Here is a 26414-nt window from a genome sequence, read left to right as displayed (position 1 = left end):
CTTCTAATCTTGTGTCCCCTGAAATGTTCCTCTAGCCCATGGGGAGAGGGGGAATGGAGAGTACATAAGTGTAATTAAAACTTACACTAGTATTATTATCAATAATAATGGACAGTTCTAATATTTACAGGATACCATAATGGTAGGTATTGATAGAATTTCATAGATTTTTACCTAAGATTTGTTTAGCTCGAGCGAGTTTTCCTCTTTTGTAGGGACTGGGGAAAAAAGGTCAGGAAAAGTTTTTAGAAACTTCTTCCCAAAATGTCAAAACATAAAGCTGTATACATTAATGTAATGCCGTTAACGTTAGCTATCTGACCAGGAAGTACTTTCTTTAAGCCTCATGTATAAAACTGTGTCTATAATAACTTCCTTTCTCGGAATGAAGGTGCTGATAGCGTGGTGGTGTTCTTACAACTTAAGCTGAGCTCAGTTTTATTTTTCCTAATGAAAAAGTGGCAGCTTTTTAAAGAGAGCCATCTCTGGGGCAATCTTAACTTACTGTTGGAGCTAAATAAAGAATTTTTAAAGTATTTAATATGTCGGATTGGAGATGCAGGACTTGCATTTGAGAAGATCTACTGTGAGTAAGCTTTGTGTTTTGTTTTACATTTAGCGTTTTATTATAAATATGGTTTGTGTCTAAACGTTGTTAATAAACTATTTCTTGAATTTCATGTGAATATTTATGGCCTTAGCTCAACGTCCAGCTGAGAGTAATCAACCTCAAATATCACTGGATTCCTGTGCTCTATTTATTTTAATTTGTAGTTTGATATTCTACAAATAAATAGTGGGAATTTTTTTCAGAAAGTGTCTTTTTTTCTTCTAGATAAGTGAGGTAAATGCTGAGCTGCAAACAAAATATCAAAATCTTGTCAGAAGAGTCTTTTAAACAAAAATTTTAAATACAATGAAGGCTATTTTTGTTAAATGGGTGTAGTTTGTGCTTGTGATTGATATTCCTGTAAAACAGTATTTCAAAATGAAGCTACTCAAAATGGCACCCTATTCATCCTAGAGATCTTAAAAAAGATCAAGGCCATGTCCTAATTTTCTTCTTTCCCAGCAAGGGAAAATAGGATAGAAAGCAGAGCAATTTCTTGAACGTTATACCAAATTTACAGACAGAAGAGTCAGAAGATTTGATCACATTTACCTTGTTTTATAATTTTTTTGTTTTGTTTTAGTACATAAGGTTATTTACTTATTAAAGTATAAAAATATCTTATCCATGAGGTAATAATTTATGGGACTACTCTAGCCCATAAAATGAAATTAGATGAAGTAGGAAAGTAAATAATTTTTTTTAACAGCTCGTGGTTTTTATGTTGAAAAGTTAATGCAAAATATTTTATAAGCCAGGAAAGCTACTTTAATAATTTCTTTACCAATTTCACTGGGCTCTTAGAACAAGGTTTAAATGAAATGTATATAATCCTGACTTCCAAACTCTTAATACTGTGCGTGTTAGATGTGTAAATTAAAGTCTAACAATTGTACATAAGGATGCATTTTCATTCGAGAAGCGTTGCCGTGGATGTGACCCATTTGAGGCCTCTAGCCTTCTGCTATATAAATAAGGAAATTAAAACTTTCAAATAATCTTTGAAATGTGATGGTATAGAGCGTGTGTTTTTTTTTTTTTTTTAATTTATGAACGTTAAACACTTTACAGTTTATGTTTCAGCTTTTATAGATAGGGAGACCTTTTATAGATTGTTATATCAGCGCTCCACAAATATCCCAGTCTTCGCTTGCATGGGGGTGGGGCAGAGGAAGTAGGTGGGGCTTCACGGTAGTGACAGATTATTGCAGATTATATGGCTGCCTGCCAAAGCGCCACTAGTTGGAAGAGTGGAAGTTACTAACTGCATCTATTATTTTGTACATGTTTTATTTGTAACCATTTAAAACTGCTGGTTTCATACACAGGTGACAAATGTTAAGCTTTAAATCACTTGACATCTGCTTAATGTTCGGTTCTTTAGTTTACCTTGGTCGTATTCCTTGCACAGTCTGCCAAGATCACACTGACCATTTTGCGGAAGACCGTGTGTTAGCAGAAAAAAGGGGAGGGGCACACAGAACTTTAAACGATAACTACTTTACTCTCTAGTTAAAGTGTTGCAGGGTTAAAATGTAAGGTGTCCCATCATGCTTAGGCAATTTATATAAAATCCTAATAAAAACAATCATGCCTTGTGAATGAGTTTGTAGTTTTCGATTGTATTGGTTCGGTTTGAAATTGAGATTCCTACTGTTGCAACATAAAAGGAAGCTTTGTAGAGGAAATATGACATCTTTGCCCAGATGCATAAAGAGGGAATTAACAGTGGGGAGTTATTATTAGAGGGGTCTTCTTATGAATGTATTTTATGTACTGAGAAGTATCTCTCAAAGTCTAGTTTCTATTTCAGGGTCACTGGCAGAAGTTAAATAGTTGCTCAGGTCACTGGATAGTCTAATAAAAAATTACTTTTAAAAGCATTTTGATGTCACCAACCAGCCTAGTTAGTCTTGATCTGGCTGAGCTCAGTGATAGCATTTTTTAAAAATGTAACCAAATTGAGAAGATATTGAGATGCTGTGAATACCATCAAATAGCAATGTAATATAAGTGTCCTTCTAAAAGAGAGGCCAGTTAACTTCGTTCCCTAGCAGTGTCCCACTGTCCTTCAGGAATAGAGTGCACTGTTTTCAGTATAAGGAAAGCTTAGAAGTGAGTCAAGGAACCTGTCCACTTGTATCACTGACAGTTATTAAATGTTCCTCCCTCTTTTACACAGTGAGTAACATGTCCAGTTTCCTTATATCTGTTACTTTTGGTTTCAGTAACATATGTTTGGGGTTTGCAGTATAATAATTAACAAGAGCATATCAGATGAGCATGTCTGCCACATGCAGCTCACTAACTTTGTGACCTTATACAAATCCCTTAACTCTTGAAGCCTTGGTTTCTTCAACTGTAAAATGGACACAATCATAGTACCTACTTTAGGGATTGTTGTGAGGATCAAGTGAAATTATGTATTAAAGGAACAAGTTTGACTGCACGTTGTAAAAGAAGAGCTCAGCGAATGATAGTAGATATGGTTACTTTTGCCGTTTTTGGACATTTCAGTTCTTTTTCACAGTTCTCCCAGAAAATGGTCGTGGGAAGATAAATAAAACAATACGTACAATAATGTATAGATAATAGAGTCAGTCTTACCATAGAAGTATTTAGGGAGTACCATGGGAACACATGAATGAAATCTACATATCTTACCTGTTTACACTACTCCTCTTACCATGTTATATACTGCCCATCCTAAGGGGAGAGGGGAAGCAGGGGAAGAGTTGACTGTAGATTTAAGTAATTATTAGTATAAAAAAATCAGTGAATGTGCCAAATTTAGCTTTAGTAACATGTGGCTGTTGCTAAAAAAACGTGGGGTTTTTTTATATGAAATTTATTGTCAAATTGGTTTCCATACAACACCCAGTGCTCATCCCAACAGGTGGAGGGTTTTGTTTGTTTTGTTTTGTTTTTTTTAACTTTTTTAATGTTTGTTTACTTTTGAGAGAGAAACAGAGCATGGGGTGGGGAGGGGCAGAGAGAGAGACACACACAGAATCCAAAGCAGGTTCCAGGCTCTGAGCTGTCAGCATAGAGCCCAATGTAGGGCTTGAACTCACAAACTGTGAGATCATGACCTGAGCTGAAGTCAGAGGCTTAACCTGCTGAGCCACCCAGGCGCCCCTGTTGTTGTTTTTCACTTCTGAGAATTTCCTCCCAATTTGATATAGCTCAGCTTAGGAAAGCAACATGGCAAAGTGTTGATTTCTTAATTTATTTTCTCAACAGAATTTGTTTTCTTCTGACTGGATCACTATCATAAAGTTAAAACTGTGTCTCAAGATTTTAGATCAGCTCAAAAAAAGTTAGGTTTTTTAGGGGTGTTGCTTTGGTTTGGCTTTATTTGGGTGGAACCAGACAATAAAGAATATATACACTTGAATATAAAGAAGAATGTTTTTGTTTTCACTATCTTAGTGTCGGGGGGTTCATATCTTGTAATGGGTCAGTTAACTTTATGTATTGAAAAACAACCAATTGTTACATAAGCAGACTTTCATGGGGCTGTGTTAACAAAGCAGATGTGAAATCTGGGGGCACCTATGGTAAATTCACCAAAGAAAGCAATGAAACTACTTATAGGGTATTTGAAAGACATTTAAGCTCTGTGAATATATTTTTAGTGTTGGAAATATCCAAGTCTTAATCTGTCGTGCAGCTTCTTTACCTAGTAGGCAGCCGTTACATTAGTCTGTGTCTCATCCTCACTTCTGGTACCCCCTAATTTTACAGTCTCAAGGCCCAGCACATTGCCACTGGAAGATCTGTGTATCTCTGTGCACCTGTCTTACTCAGACCCTTATGGCCTCATTCCTGGATTACCATAGCTGCCTTCCTTCATTTCCATCTGTTTTTTTCCAGCTCCTCCTGATTAACCTTCTTTAAATGCTACTCCTCCCCTTTTCAGAAAGCTTCACTGGTTCCATGTTTTCCACCACATTAAATCTAACCTCTTCTGCCTGACTTTCAACGCCCTTGCTAATCTGTCCCACACTACTTATCCAGCTTCATTTCCTATGTTCTTCTCTCTTTCTGCTCTATTGAGGTCAGTCTGTCTCTGCAACACACCATCGTCCTCAGAGTCTGCGCCTCCTGGACTGTATGTACTTCACTCAAAAAGCCCTCCTTCTCTCTGCCTATTCAAATTTTACCTTTTCTTCAAGACCCTGTGTAAAGTTTCACTTCCTGTTTGAAGTAAACTCAATGTTGCTGCAGAATCCCAGATTTTTAAGTTAGCAAACCAGTGAAAGAAAATGTGCATAGTATCTTAAATCATTCAATTTTACCTTCACTAATGATGTAAACATTTTGAGTACAAGGACCACATCTTACACTTAAATATTACACGGTTCCTCGAAGAATTCTGAGGCACCTGACCTTGATGTGAAGGAAAAGAAAGTAAATCTATTTCATCCTGCCTATCTAAAGTAAAGTCAACAATCGTAATATTGAAGAGACATGAATGTTTTTCCAATTTGGGTCAGGTCTGTCACCTCACTTAAAAATGTGAGGCAAATGAAGACAGTTTTGTAACTGAATATAGATTGACATGTTTCCTTTATGAGAAACAGTGTGTGTGTGTGTGTGTGTGTGTGTGTGTGTGTGTGTGTGTATGATTTTATTTCCTTCATTAATAAATAGCCAGCTGCCCTTGGAGAGGTTTAGTTTTGGTATTAACAACTTTTCATCCTGTCACTGTAGATTAAATATGATCAATAAGTTTTATGTAATCAAGAAGTATTCTTACCCAATTCGTTAAATAACCTAAGTATAAATGCCTACTGTGTATAACGTTAGGCTCTGTGAAGGGATATTGAAGTTACTTATATATGATCCCTAACCTCAAAAACTGTTAAGGAATTTTATTAGGGAAAACAAAATATATACTCAAAGCTTAAACATAACAATACTTGTTACTTCATTTGGATGTCTGTTGTTTTAATTCTCAATGAGTCTCCTCTCTTTTGAAATAATACATGCCTTCCTTGTATTGATGCCAAAGAGCATATAGGACAAACAAATGAAAAAAAAATTTTAAGCAAACTCCCATTGTTATTTTTCCAGTTTTATTGAGGTATAATTGACCTGTAACATTCTATTAGTCCAAGGTGTACAGCATAATGATATGAGTTATGTATCTGTTGTGAAATGATCACACAATAAGTAATTGACACCATTCACCTCACATAAACTTTTTTTCCTTTGTGATGAGAACTTTTAAGATTTACTCTTAGCATCTTTCAAATATACAATATTATTAACTATAATCACCAGACTGTACATTACATCCCCAGAACATGTTTATCTTATAAGTGTTTACCTTTGCACCACCTTCTCTCATTTTTCCCCACCCTCCACCACCTGCCTCTGGCCACCACCAATATATTCTCTGTGTCTATGAGTTCACTTTTTTTTAGATTCCACATGTAAGTGAGATCATACAGTGTTTTTTTTCTCTGGCTTATTTTACTTAGCATTAATGCCTTAAAGGTTCATCCATGGTGTCACAGATGGCAGGATTTCCTTCTTTTTTAAGGCTGAATAATAATCCACCGTATACAGATACTACCTTTTCTTTATCCATTCATTCATTGATGAACCCTTGAATTATTTCCATGTCTTGGCTATTGTAAATAATGCTGCAATGAACGTGAGAATGCAGATGTCTTTTCAAGGTAGTGATTTCATTTCCTTTGGATATGTATCCAGGAGTGGCATTGCTGGATCATATGGTACTCTATCTTTAATCTTTTGAGGAACCTACGTATTGTTTTCTATAGTGGCTGCACCAGTTTACCCTCCCACTATTTTTTATACGTGTCTTCCTTTGTATTGAGCATAAAGGACACCTAGATGTCAACTTTTAAAATACAGAATATTTTACATTTGTGAAAGTATGGATACTTGGAAATGTCTAGTCAGTGCTTTGGATTTTGTGCTGATGCTTGGTTTTGTATACTACCTTTTGTCGCAGAGATCAAGGTTAAATAACTCTGTAAAGTACTATTAGTGTCCACAGGATAAGTGCTATAAGTCCAAGATGCCATCCACATATAACAAGAAAAGCTGCTTAGATAACATACCAATGATAAAAAGTTGAAATTATGGACTATTCAATACAGTTTAGGATTTTTAAAAATAATTTTAAGCATGCACAATAATAATATTTTTCATTTATAAGGGGCTTTAGAATTTATGTAATGATTTCACATTATTTCATGAGTCTCACAGCTTTGTGAGGCATTATTGTTCTCACTTTATAGATGAGACCATTGAGGATGAGAGAAGGTAAGTGATATACTTAAGATCACCCAGCTAGTAGGTAAGTGGCAGAGTTGACTTAAACCCAGATTTGCAGACTTAAAAGTGAGACCTCTTTTTCTTTATACCACAGATCCAAATTGAATTATTTGGAGGGGTGTGTGTGTGTGTGAGTGTGTGAAACTCACACATTTTTCCTCTTTCCAGTTAAGATAAAATTCACATAACATAAAATTTGTCATTTTCAAGTGTAAAATTCAAGTTTTTAGTATATTCACAATGTTATGCAACCATCATCACTAATTTCAGAACATTTCCATCACTCTAAAAAGCATCCTATCTCAATTACCCCCATCCCTTGGCAACCACTAATTTTCTGTCTTTATGGATTTGCCTACTCTGAACACTTAATATAAATGGGATCATAACATGTGAATTGTTGGATCTGACTTCTCCATTCAGCATAATGTTTTCAAGGGTCATCTGTGCTATAGCATGTGTCAATCCTTCATTCTTTTTTATGGGTGAATAATAGTCCATCAGATGGATAGACCAGTTTATCCATTCATCAGTTGATGGACATTTGAGTTGTTTCCACTTTGGGGCTATTATGAACATTCTTATGCAAGTTTTTGTGTGAATATATGTTTTCAGTTCTCTTGTATATATACCTAGGAGTAGAATTTCTCATAATTATTTTTGTAAAATAATTCAAATGGAAGTACTTGGAAATTATTTATTTTGAGTCATTTATTCACAACCATCTCACACACACAAACACACACACACACACACACACACACACACAGTAGTGTTTATTTGGCTAATTTGTTTCCCACATCTGTTCTGCAGAAGTAAGGCAGAGGCAAGATTTAGTTCAGATCCTGGATAAGAAGTCTCTAATTCTTTTTTTTTTTTGTTTTAATTTTTTTTTTTAACGTTTATTTTTGAGACAGAGAGAGACAGAGCATGAACGGGGGAGGGTCAGAGAGAGAGGGAGACACAGAATCTGAAACAGGCTCCGGGCTCTGAGCAGTCAGCACAGAGCCCAACGCGGGGCTCGAACTCACATACCGCGAGATCATGACCTGAGCCGAAGTCGGACGCTTAACCGACTGAGCCACCCAGGTGCCCCAAGAAGTCTCTAATTCTAAGTGAATGTAATCTGAGTCCAACACTGCCTGCTATATTCAAGATACTGTGGAGTACAAATAAGTCAATAATATTTCTACTGCTAGTCGTATTCAATTAATGGAATCAAGAAATGTCCATGTTCTTTAAAAGTAAGGCAACATGGCATCAATGCCACAAGAAGTTAATTACCTATACAAGAGGAAGGAAGAGATCGCTTCTGCACTAGGGAGATGGGGTAACTTGGAGATAGAATTTGAGCTGAGTCTTGAACACTAAGTAGCTTTTCAGCAGGTGTGGTGAGACACGGTGTATTTTTTTTTGCCTGGCTCAGGCATTGTGAATAAATATAGGATATCTAGGGACAGTGGAAAATCAAAGGCCCTTGAATCATGTACAAAAAGGTTTGAACTTTGAACAGTAGATAGTGGGGAGCCATTTAAGGTGCTTGAATAGAAGAGACTGATGCAATCAGAGCCTCTGAAAGATGACTCCATCAGAAGTTGGTAAAGCAACTTAAAGAAAGAGATTAGGAATGAGAACCTGGACTGGTAATGAGGTTCTGGAACTAGGACAGCCCCAATGCAAAGAAGAAAAGCAGCTTGTGAGATTTATTGAGGACATTGGCATTTTAGGAGAGATAGCTGAAAGCATAAGAGTAAATCCGATCAATAAGAGGAAATGCGGAGAGAAGAGAAGGGGTCTACTACAGACCCTTGTGTTAAGAGGTAAGCGAAAGAAGATGAGCCAGGAGAGGTGAGTTGGAAAAGAACTTCTGGAGGAAGGTGCCACACAAGCCAAGAAACAAGACGTTCCATAAAGGTTGTGATAGGGAAGGATAACGACCTGAGAAGGATTCTGTTGGATTTGGAGATTAGGAGTTGAGAGCTAATGGATCCTCGGGAAAATTTCCTGTCCTCTCAGTAAATGATACTTTGAGCATATCGTAGGCCAAAAGGAGTCAGTGAGGAGAAGTGGAAGATTTAAGAAAAGTAAGAAGAGTGGATTAATGAAATGAGAAGGTAGTAGGATACAGAATTAAAAGGCCGTTTTTTGGTGTTGTTGGGGGAGAGGTGGTTAACCTGTAAAAGGAAGACTAAAGAATGAAGTCAACCGAGTATATAGAGAAATTTTAAGACGGAATGGAGAAAAATGGAGGAAGCTTACATTGAATGGCCTCAACATAGAATTCATAGTATTATTGCTAATTAGTAGCAATATAGACAGTTAGAATTAGAAAATACCATGAATTACCTCAGGCATATATAGAAAGATGACATTCTGTCTTTCCATCCTATATAAATATTTCACTCTCTTAGCTGTGTGCTGCACATCTTTGCCATTGCTTTTAAATGCCTTTTCCTCTCCAAAGCATAGCAGTGTGATGTAATACATAGACTATCAGTTATGCCTTGCTGAGTCCATTTTTCTGCTAATTATTCAAGGTGTGTATTTTGAGTGCTAATAATATTGGCAACTCAAGTACAGTATTTTGCTTAAAAATTAGTTCACAAATCTGTTTGAAGTTTTTAATATAAATATTTTTTTCTCTAAAAGATGCCCCAAACTGATGATTATTGTGTTTTCTGTAGAATAGAAATTTGTTAGCAATCCATTGTGGGGTAACAGGCACTGTGGAAACATTGTAATCTGCACAATATTTGGTTAAAAGTAACAATGATGACTATATGTCACTTTGAAATTATAAATTTCCCTGTTGTAAGATGTTATGAAATCACTTCCTTGTGAGTCCTGAAGTTTGGAGTTCCCAGCAAGAACACTTGTTGGTAAATGAGTAGAAATGGAAGCAGATGTCTCCCTTGTTCCCTTTAATGTTTTCTCCTATTCTCCACAAAATGGTGGGAAACCCTTGACCCAAGAGTGCTCGCCAGTAATTTTTAACAACTCTATAAGCAATATGTGCCTTTCATTTTAATAACTAGAAAATGTAGAGTAATTAGAAGAAAATAAAAGTTATCTTCTATACCTAAATGTATTTTGACATATAACTTCCCAGACTTTTTTACAATTTTTTTTTTTTTTAAATAGCAATTGGGGGTTGCCTGGGTGGCTCAGTCAGTTAAGCATTCCAACTCTTGATTTTGGCTCAGGTCATGATTTCATGGTTCATGAGTTTGAACACCTCCCTACCTCTCCATCAGTCAAGCTCCGTGCTGACAGCACAGAGCCTGCTTGGGATATTCATTCTCTCTCTCTCTCTCTCTCTCTCTCTCTCTGCCCCTCCTTGGCTCATGCTCTCTCTCTCAAAATAAATAAACATTTAAAAAATAAAAATAGTGATTATGAAGGTTATATGGCATTATTGTTTTTATAAGCTGTTTTTTTTTTTTATTTTAACAGCAGTATGTCATAATAATGTATAAACACATTCGAATTTCTGTGCCTAAATGTACGGCCTCCACATCATTTCAAGCCAGCATTGCTTTATGGATAGTCAAGGTGGATTTTGCGGGGGGGGGGGTTAGTTTTTATTCTTACAAATTGTTCTAAATGGCTCCTTGGTTATTCTATCCCCAGTACAACTCTAGTTTTTCCAGTCAGAAGATTCTACAGCAGATGGACCATCACAACATGGTTTCCAAGATCATGTTTTGTTTCGTTTTCAAAACGGGTGGGGGAATAGCATATTCTACTCTTTGTCCCAACAAAGGCTCCCATTGCTAAAGAATATGTCCTCTTTCTCCACCCACTAGAAGCACAAGCTAATAATGTCGACAATTCTGTCAACCAACAAGGGTTTGAAAGGATGCATACTTATCTCCCTAAACACATGGCTTTTTCCTTGGCCCTCATCTGCTCCAGAGGAACTCCAGCTCTCCTTCCCTTAGACTATCACCAGCCTTCCTTCCTCTTATATTTCTGCCTATTCAGGATTTTTTTGCTGTTTTTCAATTTTTTCATTCAAACCTCTTGGTTCTAAGCTAGAATCATCATTAAAAGGAGAGAGACTTTGGATTTGTCCAAAGTAGTCAATTACTACAGTCTTTTAATTAATGAATATTTTGTTCCCATTATTATAAAGGCTATATTTCAGCCACCTTAATTTATTCTATTTTGTATTTAAAAAAAAAAAAAACTGTATCCATGGGGTGCCTGGGTGGCTCAGTTGGTTGAGCGTCCGACCTCAGCTCAGGTCATGATCTCGTGGTCTGTGAGCTCGAGCCCCGCAGCGGGCTCTGTGCTGACAGCTCGGAGCCTGGAGCCTGCTTCTGCTTCTGTGTCTTCCTCTCTCTCTGACCCTCCCCCATTCATGCTTTGTCTCTCTCTGTCTCAAAAATAAATAATCATTTTAAAAAAATTTAAAAAAAACTGTATCCTGATCTGACCCTAAAAAATAGATATTTTTATTCTCACCATACTGAAAGTTGTACTTCAAATTTATATCACTACAGTAAATATGAATGCAAGTGTAGAAGGTTTTTAGTAGGTTCAGTAGGCTTGGTTTTCAACATTTTATGTAATGGCTAGGTGATTGAGTAGACCAAGCTTATAAAATTTGCCAAGTGATCCTTAACTGGCTAGCATTTTAGAAAAAACAAATTAAAATTGTTAATTGTCCTTGACAAGGTGAAGGGGTGCCTGGGTATTAATGAGAAGTTAACAAGAGGACTTAGAAGTTAACCAAGTGATTCAATGAAGGACTGAAAAAAAAAAAATGTGAAACTATAACAGGGGCCTCCAGACTTTCAGAAAGCATGATAGAAAGAGAAATAGCCTTACTAGATATAGTATTGTTAAGTGTGGGAAAGTAAACTACTGTTACCATTTAAAAGGCTATAATACTGTTAGTAGTATTAATAAAGCATGATTTCTTTTGCAGTTAAGAAAAAAAATTTTTTTTGGTTATTTTCACTAGCTTCTGATATGTATTGAGAGAGAGAGAGACAGATGTGTGCAAGTGATAAAAAAAAAAAAAATAGGACTGTGAGATCAAAAAGTTCTAATTGCCACATCTCTTTCATATTATTGAACATACCGTAAAGTGATAGTACTGATACCACATTTCTCAGACGGAAGTTCCATCATTGTCAAAGTATGAATAGGTATTGTTGATGTGAACACTGCTTCTCCCTTGTGACCCAGGTAAGATGGATGGTTGTGTTAGAATGTGGTGTTCCGTCTGTTCTATATATTAACAGAGATTTACACCTGCTCTTTGTATAGTAACTGAACAAATCAGCTCTATAATTGCCTTCCCTGAATCTAGTGGATTATATTTACTATGACACTTGCTTTTACTTTGTTTTGAAAGAATCAAGAGCTTGAGTTTGTGTATTTTGGCAAATGAGAAGAAAAAAATTGGAATGTACACAGGATAAAGGGCCATTAGTACATTAGGGACTCCTGGGGAAAATAAGTGAAGTCAATATAAATATTAAAAATAGGGGCACCTGGGTGGCTCAGTTGGTTAGGTGTCTGACTTCAGGTCATGATCTCACAGCTCGAGTGAGTTCGAGACCCGTGTCGAGCTCTGTGCTCACAGCTCAGAGCCTGGAGCCTGCTTTGGATTCTGTGTCCCTCTCTCGTTCTGCCCCATCCCTCACTCATGCTCTGTCTGTCTGTCTCTCTCTCTCTCAAGAATAAATATGCATTAAAGAAAAAATAAAAATAAACAGGATCAGAAGTCAGGCCATTGTCAATATTCTAAATTTGTAAGTGTATACAGGGTTTCTTATGTTGTAGAACTTGGAACAAATAAGTTCTAGGGAATTTTTACAAGACTCTCTGAGTTTAAAAGACAACACTAAATCTCCAAAATTGCCATCTCTAAATTACTGTTGTTAAGTACTTTCTTTAAATTAAATGTATTGCTAGTTTAATTTGGTATCATTCTGACATTTTATTCTGTGGTTTACTAACGCACTTAATGCAGTTCCTTGTACATATCAAACAATAAGTATTTAAAATTATTTCTGGGTATTCTAAGTCCTAGGTTTAGTGTAAAATGTCACATATATGGAGTACACTGAGAATCCTGAATTTCTATAACAAATTTTTGTTTTTGATGAATGAATTTACTCCACCCTGAAGTACTATCTAGATTTTACCAATGCATGTGGAAGGGACCAGCGTGTGTGTGTGTGTGTGTGTGTGTGTGTGTGTTTACTTTTTAAACCTGAGAAATATGAATAGAACTTGATATCCAAATTTTTGAAGACCTAATAATTTCTAATTGGGTTTTACAATGTCTCACAACAGAGTACCATCTGATATATGTATTACATATTTTGTTTACTGATAGCACACAAGTTTATAATTCTTTGTTATGTTATCTGAGGGAAGAGTCTGGCATTTACTATGTTCATTTCTGCAGGCTTCTCAGGATGAGAACCTTTATTCTAACCTTTATTCTTTCAAAATTTGAACTGAATGTACTTCCTTCTTGCATAAAAAGATCTTTTCAACACATTGGAGAAAATATTAACTTTACCAAGCTTTCTAAGAGAATAAAATTCAAAGTTATTTTATGTTGTGCTAATGAAACTTTTATTTACCATTTTTACAGAGTAGTGTCTGTTAACATATTAGATATAGTCTGTAACTATCAGCAGTTTGATTCCTCAAGCTAGCTTCTCACTGGCAACACCAATATTATAATAATATCAAAGCCGCCGACTCTCTGAGATGAGGAAGCCACATGGTCCCTCCCAACTCTGAAATCCTGTGATTTCAAGCTAATTTCAAATGAAGGAGGAAGTCTTTAGCTAAAGTAAAACAGTGAAAATGTTAAAACAAGCAAATGAGGGATTACAAAAGAGTTTTGTTAGCACGGTTTAGTGGACTTCCTTGATAAAAATCTTATAACCATTATTATAGGCAGTTTTGTAGTTAAAACTACGAGCAAAGAAGGAAATGTTTTGAAAACAGGCAAAACTGAAATCAACCCTTCCCCTTACTTTTTTTTCTCCCCTAAGTTTGCTTAGTTTGACCATGTGCCCATGCATTTGTAGCACTCATATCAGTGCAGATCAACATTGTCCTGTAGAGTGACAGTCTGGTTACTCCTTTTATATTAGATGTAATTATTTAAATTTGTTAAAACTTATAAGTTTAATTTTTAAGATGTATTATTGCTATTAAAATAAAATTTGGATAAATAACTGTTTGTACCTGACTTGGATAAAGGACAGTAGAATAAAAAAGAAATAGGCAATCTGGGAAATTTAAATTTTTGACCTTATATTTGATGACATTAAAGTTTTATTGTTAAACTTTAGGTACACTGATGGCATAGTTATTATGTTTTCAAAAGTTTTTTTATATGTACAGTCTGAAATGTTTATGGATGAAATGGCATTTATTTTGCTTCAAAATAATGGAGAGCAGAGTGGGGAAATGGGTGGGCCATGAGTTGACAAATTAAAGCTGGGCATGAGATAGTTCATCATACTATTCTATCAACATTTATGTTTGACATTTTCCATAGTGAAAAACTTCCAAAGAATAACATTTAGTAGGGGCGCCTGGGTGGCTCAGTCCACTAAACGTCTGACTTCAGCTCAGGTCACGATCTCATGGTTCGTGAGTTTGAGCCCCACGTCGGGCTCTGTGCTGACAGCTTGGAGCCTGCTTCAGATTCTGTGTCCCTCTCTCTCTGCCCGTCTCTCACTCATACTTGGTCTCTCTCAAAAATAAACGTTAAAAAAAAAAACATTTCATACCCATCTATGAAGTTTTATATGCAGAGCTGTCTGAAATGTCTTTATTTTTTGCAAAATGGAAGAAAAGCATTACCTACAATAAATTCCATGCCTTTCCATTCTCTTCTCATAATCCATATTCCCTGATTGTCTCTTTGCTGTCAGCAAAGAGCTGTTAAAATTGTCACATGGTAGGAAAAGAGCAGTGGGGAGAAAGTCACTTCATTGTGCCCAGGAGGAATTCTATTTAACGCCTTTGCTCTTCTTCCAGCTCCAACCTGTAGAGAATTTTCTTTCTACCTCTTTTTTTGGGGGGTGGAGGGGAAGGCAGGCAGCCTTCAATGTAGCCTTCAACGGTCAACAGACCGTTCAACTGTATCTACATGTTATCACAAATATATGTGTGCACAGAAATTGTGTGGAAAGTACTTACTCTCCATAATTCAGACTTATAATTTATTCTCTACAAAGATCAATATTTTAGTTACCAAAGTTCCTACCTGTTGCTAAAACAGTCACTTTGTGTTTTAAGAGAAATAAGGGCCATTCCTCAATAGCATGTGGAAATGATCATTGTTGATGGTCAAAATATTAATAAATCGACCACGACATGCAAGGTTTTGTGAAATATGAAGAATAGTCTATTATTTCAAAGTTTTAGAAATTGGGAAAAGGGGGAGTTTCAAATCAACTAAGTAGCATGTTTGTATTAGAAGAATCTGCAGAAAAGAACAACTAAAGTTCTCAATAAATGTCTCAACTTCACAGTCCTATGATAGGATTCATTACACAGATTTAAGGATAACAAGGCTATAAACCATTCACGCCAGTAATTATGAAGACTTAACTTCCACAAACTCAGTACCTTTGGGAACTGAGGTTTTTGGTAAATTGAATCCAATGAAGAACTGAGAATTTTCATTCACTTCAAGCCCTTGTCTTGGTTTCTCAGCCTCTCTCCCTCCTCCCTGCTGTGCATCCTCCTCACTGCCATCCAAATTAACTTTCTAAAAGACAAATCTGAGCATCATCTAGTGGCTTCAAAAACTCCAGCGTCCCCACATTGTTCATGCAAGAGCCCGAACTGCCTTCACGTAGCATCCACAGTCACTCCTGGCCTCATCCTTTTTTGGCCTCTCCCAGGAGAGAACTCTAAGCTCAAGCACAACAAAGTCTCTGCTGGTGCCAGGGAATCCTATGCTCTTCTGATAGGACTGTGCTTTTGAATGCTCGGTTCCTTCTGCCTGGCCTGGTTTTCCCTTCCCCCATCTCCTCTTGTGAGACCCAATTGAAAGATTCCTTCCCTTAATTCTCCCAGACAACACTTAGTATTCCCTTCTGTTTTCATAAGCACTTTTCATCATGTCGCTATTTTTTGTACTATATTCTAACCATTGGGTGGTGTTTATCCCCCTTTCTATTGATTGATTATTTTCATTTAATCATTCCTTCAAGTATTTTTTTTTATGTTTATTTATTTTTGAGACAGACAGAGACAAAGTATGAGCAGGGGAGGGACAGAGAGAGAGGGAGACACAGAACCTGAGGCAGGCTCCAGGCTCTGAGCTGTCAGCACAGAGCCCCACGCGGGGTTCGAACTCTCCAACCGTGAGATCATGACCTGAGCTAAAGTCAGACGCTTAACCCACCGAGCCACCCAGGTGCCCCATTTTCCTTCAAGTATTAATTAAAAAGTTACTATGTTCCAGATGTTTTGGCACTGGAGCTAGAGTGGTTAAAACAGTCACAGTCTCTAGTGAAGGACACATGTGTTAAAAAAAAAAAAAAATCACTAATACATTATGTATTTAGAGTTGTGACATCAGGGAAGATGGGGTTTCTATTCAGTACCCCTTTGTAGATGGCCCACTCTGTCTTCCCACCTCCACCCACCCACACAAAAGCTGACACGTCATACATAGAAGCAGCTCAATAAATGCTTACAGGAGTGATGAACTTATAACTATACATGAAATACATGGATTTATCAGGTTAAACTTTATTGAGATTTTGTAGACTGACACAGTTGTAAGAAATAATAGATAACATCTTACCAAACTGTAATACAGTAACACACCAGGATATTGATATTGTCCAGATTTTCCTGTTTACTGGTCCTTGTCTATGTGTATATGTGTATGTGTGTGTATTTAGATCTATGCAATTTTTCACATGTGTATGTTTGTGTATATACCACCACAATCAAGATAGACAGTTGTATCACCACAAGGCCATATCACCACATCTTCTCCCATCCCCATTTCCCCACCCCCTGTCCTTAATCCCTGGCAACCACTGATCTGTTCTGCATCATTTCATGAAAGCTATATGAGTGAAATCCTGTAGTATGTAACCTTTGTAGATTGGCCTTTTTTCCACTCGGTACAATTCTCCAGGGATTCTTGAAGTTGTTGTGTGTATCGTTGGTTCATTCCCTTTTATTGCTAAATAGAATTCCATGGTATGGATGTATTACAGTTTATTTTATCATTTATCTGTTGAAGGACATCTGGGTTGTTTTCCAGTTTGGGGCTATTGCAGATAATGCTACTGTGAACATTTGTGTATAAATTCCACATAAATTTCCATTTCTCTGGGATAAATGCCCAGGAATGCAATTGCTGGGTCATACGGAAAATTGAATGTTTAGTTTTATAAGAAAATGCCACACTGTTTTCCAGAGGGCTGTGCAATTGTATATATATGAGAGCAGTGTAAGAGAGATCCCGTTTCTCCATGTTCTCACCAGCATTTGGCTATGTCACTATTTTTTATTTTAGCCATTCTGATACATAAATAGTAATACCTCATTATGGTTTTATTTGCATTTCCCTAATCCCTAGTAAAGTTGAGCATCTTTTCATATGCTTATTTGCCATTTATATATCCTCTTCAGTGAAATTTCCATTTGTCTTTTTCCCATTTTCTAATTGCATTTTTGTCTTTTTTTTTTTTTTTTTTTACCGTTGAGTTTTGACAGTTCTTGATAAACTCTACATACTGCTCTTGTTGGATCCATGGTTTGCAAATAGTTTCTCTCACTCTGTAGCTTGTCTTTTCGTCATTTTAATTGGGATCTTTTCTAGGACAAAGGTTTTAAATTTTGGTTAGGTACAATTTATCAATTTTTCCATTTATGGGTCATGCTTTTGGTGTTAAATCTAAGAACTCTGCCTATTGCTGGATCCCAAAGATTTTCACCTTTGCTTTTTATCTAAACATTTTATAGTTTTGTGTGTACATTTAAATCTGTAATCCATTTTGAGTTAACTTTTATATAAGATACAAGGTTTAGCCTATGGATGTTCAATTGCTTCAGCACCATTTGTTGAAAAGTATTCTTCTTCCATTGAAGTACTTTTGCGACTTTGTCAAAAATCATTTGGGCGTACTTGTATGTGTATATCTCTGGGTTCTCTATTCTGCTCAATTGATGTGTCTATCTCTTCACCAGTACCAAATTTCTTGATTGTTATAGCGATATCCTAAGCCTTAATATTAGGTAAAGTGATATCTATTCTTTTTCAAGAGTGTTAAGCTATTCTAGTTCTTTCGCCTTTTCTTGTAAATTTTAGAATAAGTTTGCCTATGTCTACAAGAAACTTTGCTGGGATTCTGATAGAAATTGCATTAAACCTGTATATCAATTTGGAAAGAATTGACTTATTTTCTACATTGAGTCTTAGGCTCCATTGAACATAGCATGTCTCTTTATTTACTTAGATCTTTGATTTCACTTATCTACATTTTGCAGTTGTGAGCATGCAGATTCTATACATGTTGTGCCAAGTATATCCTTAAGTATTTCATTTTCTTTGGAGTGATTATAAATGATACTGTTTTTTAATGTCAGTTTCCACATGATTAGTATTGGTATATAGAAATAGATTTTTATGGACTGAACTCATATCTTTGTGACCTGGTTCAACTCACCAGATGCTCTTTACTAAGTTGAGGTAGTTTCTCCTCTATTCCTAACTTACTAAGGTTTTGTTTTGTTTTTTTTTTTTTTTAAATCATAAGTAAGTTTTGGATTTTACCAGATGTTTTTTCTGCATCAATTGGCACAATCATATGATTTTTCTTTAGTCTATTCATGAAGTAGATTATATTCAAGTGTTGAATCAACTTTGCATATCTTAAATAAATTCCTCTTGTTCATAGTGTATAAGTCTTTTTCTACATTGATAGACTCAATTTGCAAATGTTTTGTTGAGTATTTTTAAAAACTTTTTATGAATACATTTTACAATATTATTAAACTTTTTTTTTTAAGTAATCTCTATACCCAGTGTGGGGTATCCCTTGGTATACTTTTAATGACTACAGGATCTGTTATAATATCTTCTGTCTCATGTCCAATATTAGTAATTTATCTCTTCTTTCATTTTTCCATTGTTAGTCTTGCTAGATATTTATCAATCTTACTGATCTTTTTCCCAAAAGTCACCTTTAAATTTCATTAATTTTTCTTACTTTTCCCATTTTCAGTGTCATAGATTTCTGCTGTTATTATTTTCTTCCATCAACTTAGAGTTTATTTTGCCTATATTTTTCTAAGTTTTTGAGGTAGAAACTTGGATCACTACTTGAAGACCTTTCCTCTCTGCTGATATAAGCATTTAGTATTAGAAGTTTCCCTCAGAGCACTCCTTTATTTGCATCCCACAAATTTTGATACGCTGTGTTTTCATTTTCAATTAGGTCTATGTATTCTTTTATTTCCTTTGAGAAATAAAAAGCCATGCTTTGTTTAGTAGTGTGGTGTTTAATTTCCAAATGTTTGAAGATTTCCCTGTTGTCTTTCTATTATTAATTTCTAGTTTGATTTCATTATGGTCAGAAAACATACTCTATATGATTTTAGTTATTTTAGATTTATTGCAATGTGTTTTCTGTCCCAGGATATGGCGAATGTTCCATGGGCACTTAAAAAGAATGTGTATTCTGCTGTTGTTGGGTGGAGCGTTCTATAAATGTCAATTAGATTATATCCCTTGATGGTATTCTTCAGTTCTTTTCTATCTTTGCTAATTTTCTATTTAGTAATTTTATCAATTGCTGAAAGTAGGGTGTTAAAGACCACAATGATAACTGTCGGTTTGTCTGTTTTCTCCTTGTAGCTTTATCAATTTTTGTTTTGTATATATATTTTCTTAGAGAGAGCAAGCATGAGCAGGGGCGAGGCAGAGGGAGAAGGAGAGAGAGAATCTTAAGCAGGCTCCATGCCCTGCAGAACATGGGGCTGGATCTCACGACTGTGAGACTATGACCTGAGCTGAAATCATAAGATTATTACCTGAGCCAAAATCAAGAGTCGGACACTTAACTATCAGACCATCCAGGTGCCCATGGTTAGTATATTTTAAAGCTGCTATCTGGTGCTTGTACATTTAGAATTGCTGTCTTTTTGGTGGATTCATCCTTGTATTGCTATGTAATGTCCTTCTTTGTCCCTAGTCATTTTCTTTTCTCGGAAGCCTATTTTATCTGATATTAATATAGCTAGTTCTACCTTTCTAGATTCAGGATAGCATGATATATCTTTTTCCATGCTTTTATTTTCATCCTACGTATGATGGGATATTTGAACTGAGTTTCTTATAATCATCGTATTGTTGGGTCATGTATTTTTTTCCATTCTGTCAGTCTCTGTCTTTGATGGTGGCTACTTTAAAATCTTTGTCAAATAATTTCAACTTCTGGTTCATTTTAATACTGGCATCAGTTGACTATCTCTTTCCATTCAAGTTGTGATTTCCCTGGTTCTTGTTATGACAACTGATTTTTATGTTGTATGCTGAACATTGTGGATATTATGTTTGGAACTATGGATCCTGTTTAAATCTTCTATTTTACCAAGCAGTTGCCCTGTTTAGGTTCATTGTGTAAGTTCTGTCCTACTTTTGTAGGCGGTGGTTTCTTTTTTTTATTTTAATTCCAGTGTAGTTAATATGCAGTGTTCTATTTGTTTCAGGTGTATAGTATAGTGAGTCAACAATTGTATATGTTACTCATTGTTCATCAAGGTCAAATATACTGTTAATCTCCTTTACTTATCTCACCCATACCCCCCACCCTGCGTGTGGTAGTTTCAATGATAATTTACTTGTTGTCCTTTCAGTGTTATCTTGGTCTGCTTCATTCTTCTGACTCCACTTGAGCTCCCCACTGGATCCCTGCTGGTACCGCCTATGGGGATAGATGACCCTTCCCTGGTCCTCTGTGGGCTTCCCATTGTCATTAGGTAGGGGGTATGAGATACTGGATCCCCAGGATGAGGTACATATCCCCTGCTGTTCCCACTCTGTCTCCCATGGTGCTTCTGGAGAGGGAAGCACCTACCCTGGGCCACATTCTGCTGCTGATGGAGGGCCAGGGGCCAAAGGGTCTAGGTATCTCTCTGTTACTTGGTTGAGGGCAGGAGACTCCAGGCCTAGTTCACTTTGTGCTGTTGGATGAAGGACTGGAAGATGCTTGGCCTGGGTTGTCTTCTGCCACTGTGTAGATGGCTAGGAACCACCAGTATTCTGTGCCACTGGGTAGAAAACCACTGGGTAGAGGCTGAGAGACATCAGGCCTCCTTGGGTCACTAGAGTATATGGAAGTGCACACCTGCTGCCACCTGTTATGGGACAAGAATGGATCAGTCTGCTTGGGTTCCGCTGTGGCCACAAATGTGGAAGATTGGTTTCGCTGCTACTACTGGATATGGATCTCCCTGTTAAATCCCTGCTCTGCTTCCCCTTTCCCAATCCTTTGGCCAGAGAGAACAGGGTTGTTTGGTTGGTTTGGTTTTGACTTTGTATGCTTGTTGGTGGTTCAGTATATAGACCTTTCTCATGCTCAGTCTGGGATAGAAGGGAGATAAAACCCAACCTCAGGGAAGCGGTCAAGGTGCTCTTTAAATCCTGAAGTCCCCAGCCATCTGCCTTCTTCTTTCTACTGTTCAGAGTCCTTTATGGTTGTCTTTTTGTTTTTGTTTTTTGAGAGAGAGGAAGAGAGACAAAGCCCGAGTGGGGAAGGGGCAGAGAGAGGGAGACACGGATTCTGAAACAGGCTCCAGGCTCTGCGCTGACAGCAGAGAACCTGACACAGGGCTCGAACTCACAAACCATGAGATCATGATCTGAGCTGAAGTCGGACGCTTAACCCACTGAGCCACCCAGGCGCCCCTATGGTTGGTTGCCTATTGAATTATTTCCAAATTGTATAGTTATATTTAGAGGGGAAGAACCAGGAGAAATGAGCCATCTCTTGTCCCAGAACCAGAAACCTACATGGATTTTTAAAGAGAAATATTGTACAAAGAGCCCTAAAGCAATACTGAACATAACTGAATTTCTGATGATGTATCTCTGTTGCAAAGTATAGTTTGTTTTTTTTAAAACAGCATAGAAAATAGTGAGTTTACCATTTTTTTTTATCCTAAGATAACCATGATTTCTCAGTTTTTATAACAAACATGAGGTTCTTCAGGGGTCTCACTTCTTTCTCTTTAAGCTGAGGTGGAGCAGGCTGGCTAGCACTGCAGGTGTCATGAAAGTTGGGGATGCTTCTGGGACCTTCACAGGCATGAGGCCCCTGAATATCATTTTTAATGTATAGTAAAGAGTAGGAGCTTGGGTTAAATATGTGATTACTAAGTGACATAATTGGTAAGTCTGTAATATTAGCTTATTTAGTATTTGTCTCCATTTTATAAAAGTAGATTTCAATTTTTTAAATCTTATTTTGGATTAGGACAAATGAGAATTTAGTCTATTTTTACATGATTTCAAATGTTTAATATAAATTTAAAAACTGCTTGGTGATTCCATGATCTAATTCTACCACCTACCCACACCATTGTGTAAGAGTCTGTGTGTGCAGTTCTGTTTATAGAAAATTATATCATCAAGCAGTGGAGAATGACTAATTGATTTAATGACAGGACAATAGCATAGTTTCTTTGTGTCTATCCTAAGGAAGGAATGCAGTAAAAAAGAAATTGTCTACTGAAGGCACTTTCTTTATTCTTGTACTGGAAAAGAAGTATAGACTTGTACTGGAAAAGAAGTATAAGATATATAGGTGCTACAGAGATGTCAGTTGGCCTACAAACAGAGGAAAAAATTTTCTGTAGTGGCACTTTTTATTTATTTTTTAATTTAATTTAATTTTTAAGCTTATTTTATTTTTGAGAGAGAGAGAGAGAGCATATGGGGGTGAGCGGGTGGAAAGAAGGAGGGAGAGAATCTCAAGCAGACTCCGTGCTGTCAGCACAGAGTCCGACGCAAGGCTTGAACCCCTGAACCATGAGATCATGATCTGAGCCGAAATCAAGAGTCAGATACTTAACCAACTTGAGCTCCCCAGGCACCCCTCTGTAGTGGTACTTTTTTTTTTTTTTTAATTTTTTTTTTTAAGGTTTTATTTATTTTTGAGACAGAGAGAGACAGATCATGAACGGGGGAGGGGCAGAGAGAGAGGAAGACACAGAATCGGAAGCAGGCTCCAGGCTCTGAGCCGTCAGCCCAGAGCCCGATGCCGGGCTCGAACCCACGGACCACGAGATCGTGACCCGAGCTGAATTCGGACGCTTAACCGACTGAGCCACCCAGGCGCCCCTGTAGTGGTACTTTAAAAAAATAATTAATTTAAAAAACAAGGAAAAGAGAATCCTACAAGATAGGTTTATTAATAGAAAAAAAGAAGTGGAACAAGGGAAGAGTGTCTTTAAAAAGATAGCTTTGTGGGGCGCCTTGGTGGCTCAGTCGGTTGGGCGTCGGACTTCGGCCCAGGTCATGATCTGGCAGTCTGTGAGTTCGAGCCCCGCATCGGGCTCTGTGCTGACAGCTCGGAGCCTGGAGCCTGTTTCAGATTCTGTGTCTCCCTCTTTCTCTGCCCCTCCCCTGCTCATGCTCTGTCTCTCTCTCTCTCTGCCAAAAATAAGTAAACATTAAAATAAATAAATAAATAAATAAATAAATAAATAAATAAATAAATAAAAAGATAGCTTTGTATATGACCCAAGTGTGAGAAAATAAAATCATGTAACAGAAGCTGAAGGGTGGATGTGGGGGAGGGAGGGACAGGGCAGGCATTAGATAACAAGAAGAAAATACATAAGGAAAGACTATCCTTAGTTCCTAAAAAATAATTAGTATAAACACTAGATTTTTCCCTAATTTTCTTTCGTTATTCATAGCTATTATAGTTATTAAGAATAAATTTATTTGTAATGTGATAATCATACTTTACTTTTGTAGGTTTCAACAGATTTTAACTTACTAGTAGTACGTGATATTTTATAGGAGTTTATAATATGCCTTTATATTCATTATTTTACTTGATCCCAAGACTATCAGAAGGTTAGATATTATTATCCTTTTTATTATTATTATTATTATTATTATTATTATTATTATTATCCTTACTTTGGAGTGAATGACTGACCCAAAGTACAAGGCTAGTGTGTGGCCAGGGCAGAATCCAGCTCTTTGCTTTCTAATTTAGCCTGTACAATCATTTTGTGGAAGCCATTGCTATCTACCTCTTATGTTCATTCCCTCTTTACATCAATTAAAAAATCAAACGTTAGGGGCGCCTGGGTGGCGCAGTCGGTTAAGCGTCCGACTTCAGCCAGGTCACGATCTCGCGGTCCGTGAGTTTGAGCCCCGCGTCAGGCTCTGGGCTGATGGCTCGGAGCCTGGAGCCTGTTTCAGATTCTGTGTCTCCCTCTCTCTCTGCCCCTCCCCCGTTCATGCTCTGTCTCTCTCTGTCCCAAAAATAAATAAAAAAAAAAAAGTTGAAAAAAAAAAAAATCAAACGTTAAATGTTATTATAGACCTTGTTCTAAAGGAAATGAAATTGAATTCCAAGTTACATTTATATTCTTAATAATTACTCTCTCTTAAAAACCACTAATCATCTGTATGTATATTTCAAGAAATCCTCTGTCCTCCCCACGTGAAATGAGATTATGACCTGTGTATACCATAGCTAGAGTTTTATATTGCTTGTTTGTCCTTTGATTGTTTTTGGTAGGTGGCAGTTAGGCATAGATGAGTTCAATATTCTTATTCTTCACACCAAAGGAAACAGATGTCTCACATTTTCATAAGGTTTATGACAGTTTCAGACTTATGAACCTCATAAAGATAAATGAGTACTGTCAAGCCAAAGGATCGTTGCTCACCAAGATTGCCTTCTGCACCTTTCTGCCCGCTTCTGGGTCTTTCTTCCTTCTTTTTCCCTTCATTATTCTTTAATTTTTTTCTACTTTCTTCTTTTTCTCTTTTCTTGTTTCGGCCTCTCTTCTCCCCCCCCCCCCCCGCCCCCCTTGGTTTCTTTTTCTTTTCTTGCTTATTATCAACCAACACATTTAGGGTTTAATTAGCAACTGCCTTCTTTTGTAATCCAAAGGAACTACAGTGCAGTATACTTCCTCTTTGTGATAGCTTCCTCTTTGCCCCACTATCAGCAGGGACCAGATATACACAGACATGGTATCTTAACTATCTGGAGGGTGCCTAGGGCCTGAATTGTGATAACGGAGTTTGGGTCAAGAATGTGAACACCACCTAAAATTACACAGAGCTACTTTGGCATATTTTAAAATTCATTCAGCAATGGGACCTTTTTTTTTTTTTTTTTTTAATTACCAATAGATAGGTTTATATTGGCTTTCTAAAAACACATGTAGCTATTCTTTGTAGACAAAAGTAGTGGATAAAAACTTACCAGACCTCACTATTCTAATATAACTTAAGCAAACTACTTTCAAACAATTTCATTCATAGATTTGAATATAATCTTTACATTTATTTTCTCAACTTTCATTTTTGCTTTTTATACTGAGGGCTTTGCTTTTTGTTTCCTATCCTGACATCTCTAGATATAAATAATTTCTCTTAAAAAAAAAAAAAAGACAGGAAATGAGAGTTAGGACTTTTGTCATTTTGTAGAAAGTACACACCATTCCCGAACCCCCTAATGTATTTTTCCCTGTAAATATTGAAGATATCCAAATTATCTTTTTTGTTGTTGATGACAGTTCTAACTTCATATTGAAGATTGATCACTTGTTGCCATTCTGTCATTGCTTATGAGAATTAAAAAAAATAATCTATTGCTCTGCCTTACGTTTCTGGTCAGCCACATTCCAGAGTTCCATGTTAAAGTCATGGCAGAAGTAGCATTATATAACCACCTTATACAAATCCTGATTAATTTTGTACCAACATCCTGTCAGAGAAGTCATCTTGGATCCATATGTAAAATGTCAGAATTGAGGAGATATTCGTGTTTACATGTCCTTTGGTTTTTATTTAGCTCTGTAGCAATTAAATGAATGCTACTCCCATTTAAAATAGACAGAAAATCGGGGCACCTGGGTGGCTCAGTCGGTTGAGTGTCCAACTCCAGCTCAGGTCATGATCTCACAGTTCGTGAGTTCAAGCCCTGCATCAGGCTCTGTGCTGACAGCTGAGAGCCTGGAGCCTGCTTCAGACTCTGTGTCTCCCTCTCTCTCTGCTCCTCCCCGGCTCATGCGCGCGCGCTCTCTCTCTCTCTCTCTCTCTCTCTCTCTCTCCTTCAAAAATAAATAAGAACATTAAAAAATTTTCATAAAATAGGCAGAAAATAAATAAAAATTAAAAAAAAAAGGGCAGAGAGAATGACCTTCCTAATGTAAGCCAAAGTCATAGGATATAACTAGCTTTTTATATTGATATAAAAATCTTGGGGCTCCT

At 36.8% G+C, this 26414-nt stretch overlaps 1 protein-coding gene across 3 annotated transcripts in view; it reads left to right on the top strand.

Moving 5' to 3' along the window:
• TAOK3 (TAO kinase 3) overlaps positions 1-26414 on the top strand; it is a 185417-nt gene that overhangs the window by 9983 nt on the left and 149020 nt on the right. The window contains exon 1 of one of the 3 annotated variants that reach the window (XM_078435738.2): positions 8-586. The exons of the other annotated variants lie outside the window; for them this stretch is intronic. The gene's annotated coding sequence lies outside the window, so the exon portion shown is untranslated. Of the gene's footprint in view, positions 1-7; positions 587-26414 lie in introns of those variants that run through there. 3 annotated transcript variants of the gene reach the window in all.

Source organism: Panthera onca, chromosome D3 (genome assembly GCF_046562875.1).
Source record: "Panthera onca isolate mPanOnc1 chromosome D3, mPanOnc1 haplotype 2, whole genome shotgun sequence".
In the NCBI taxonomy this organism is placed as follows: domain Eukaryota; kingdom Metazoa; phylum Chordata; class Mammalia; order Carnivora; family Felidae; genus Panthera; species Panthera onca.
The sequence above is the reverse complement of the archived record's forward strand: the minus strand, read 5'-3'. Positions and strand labels throughout refer to the sequence as shown.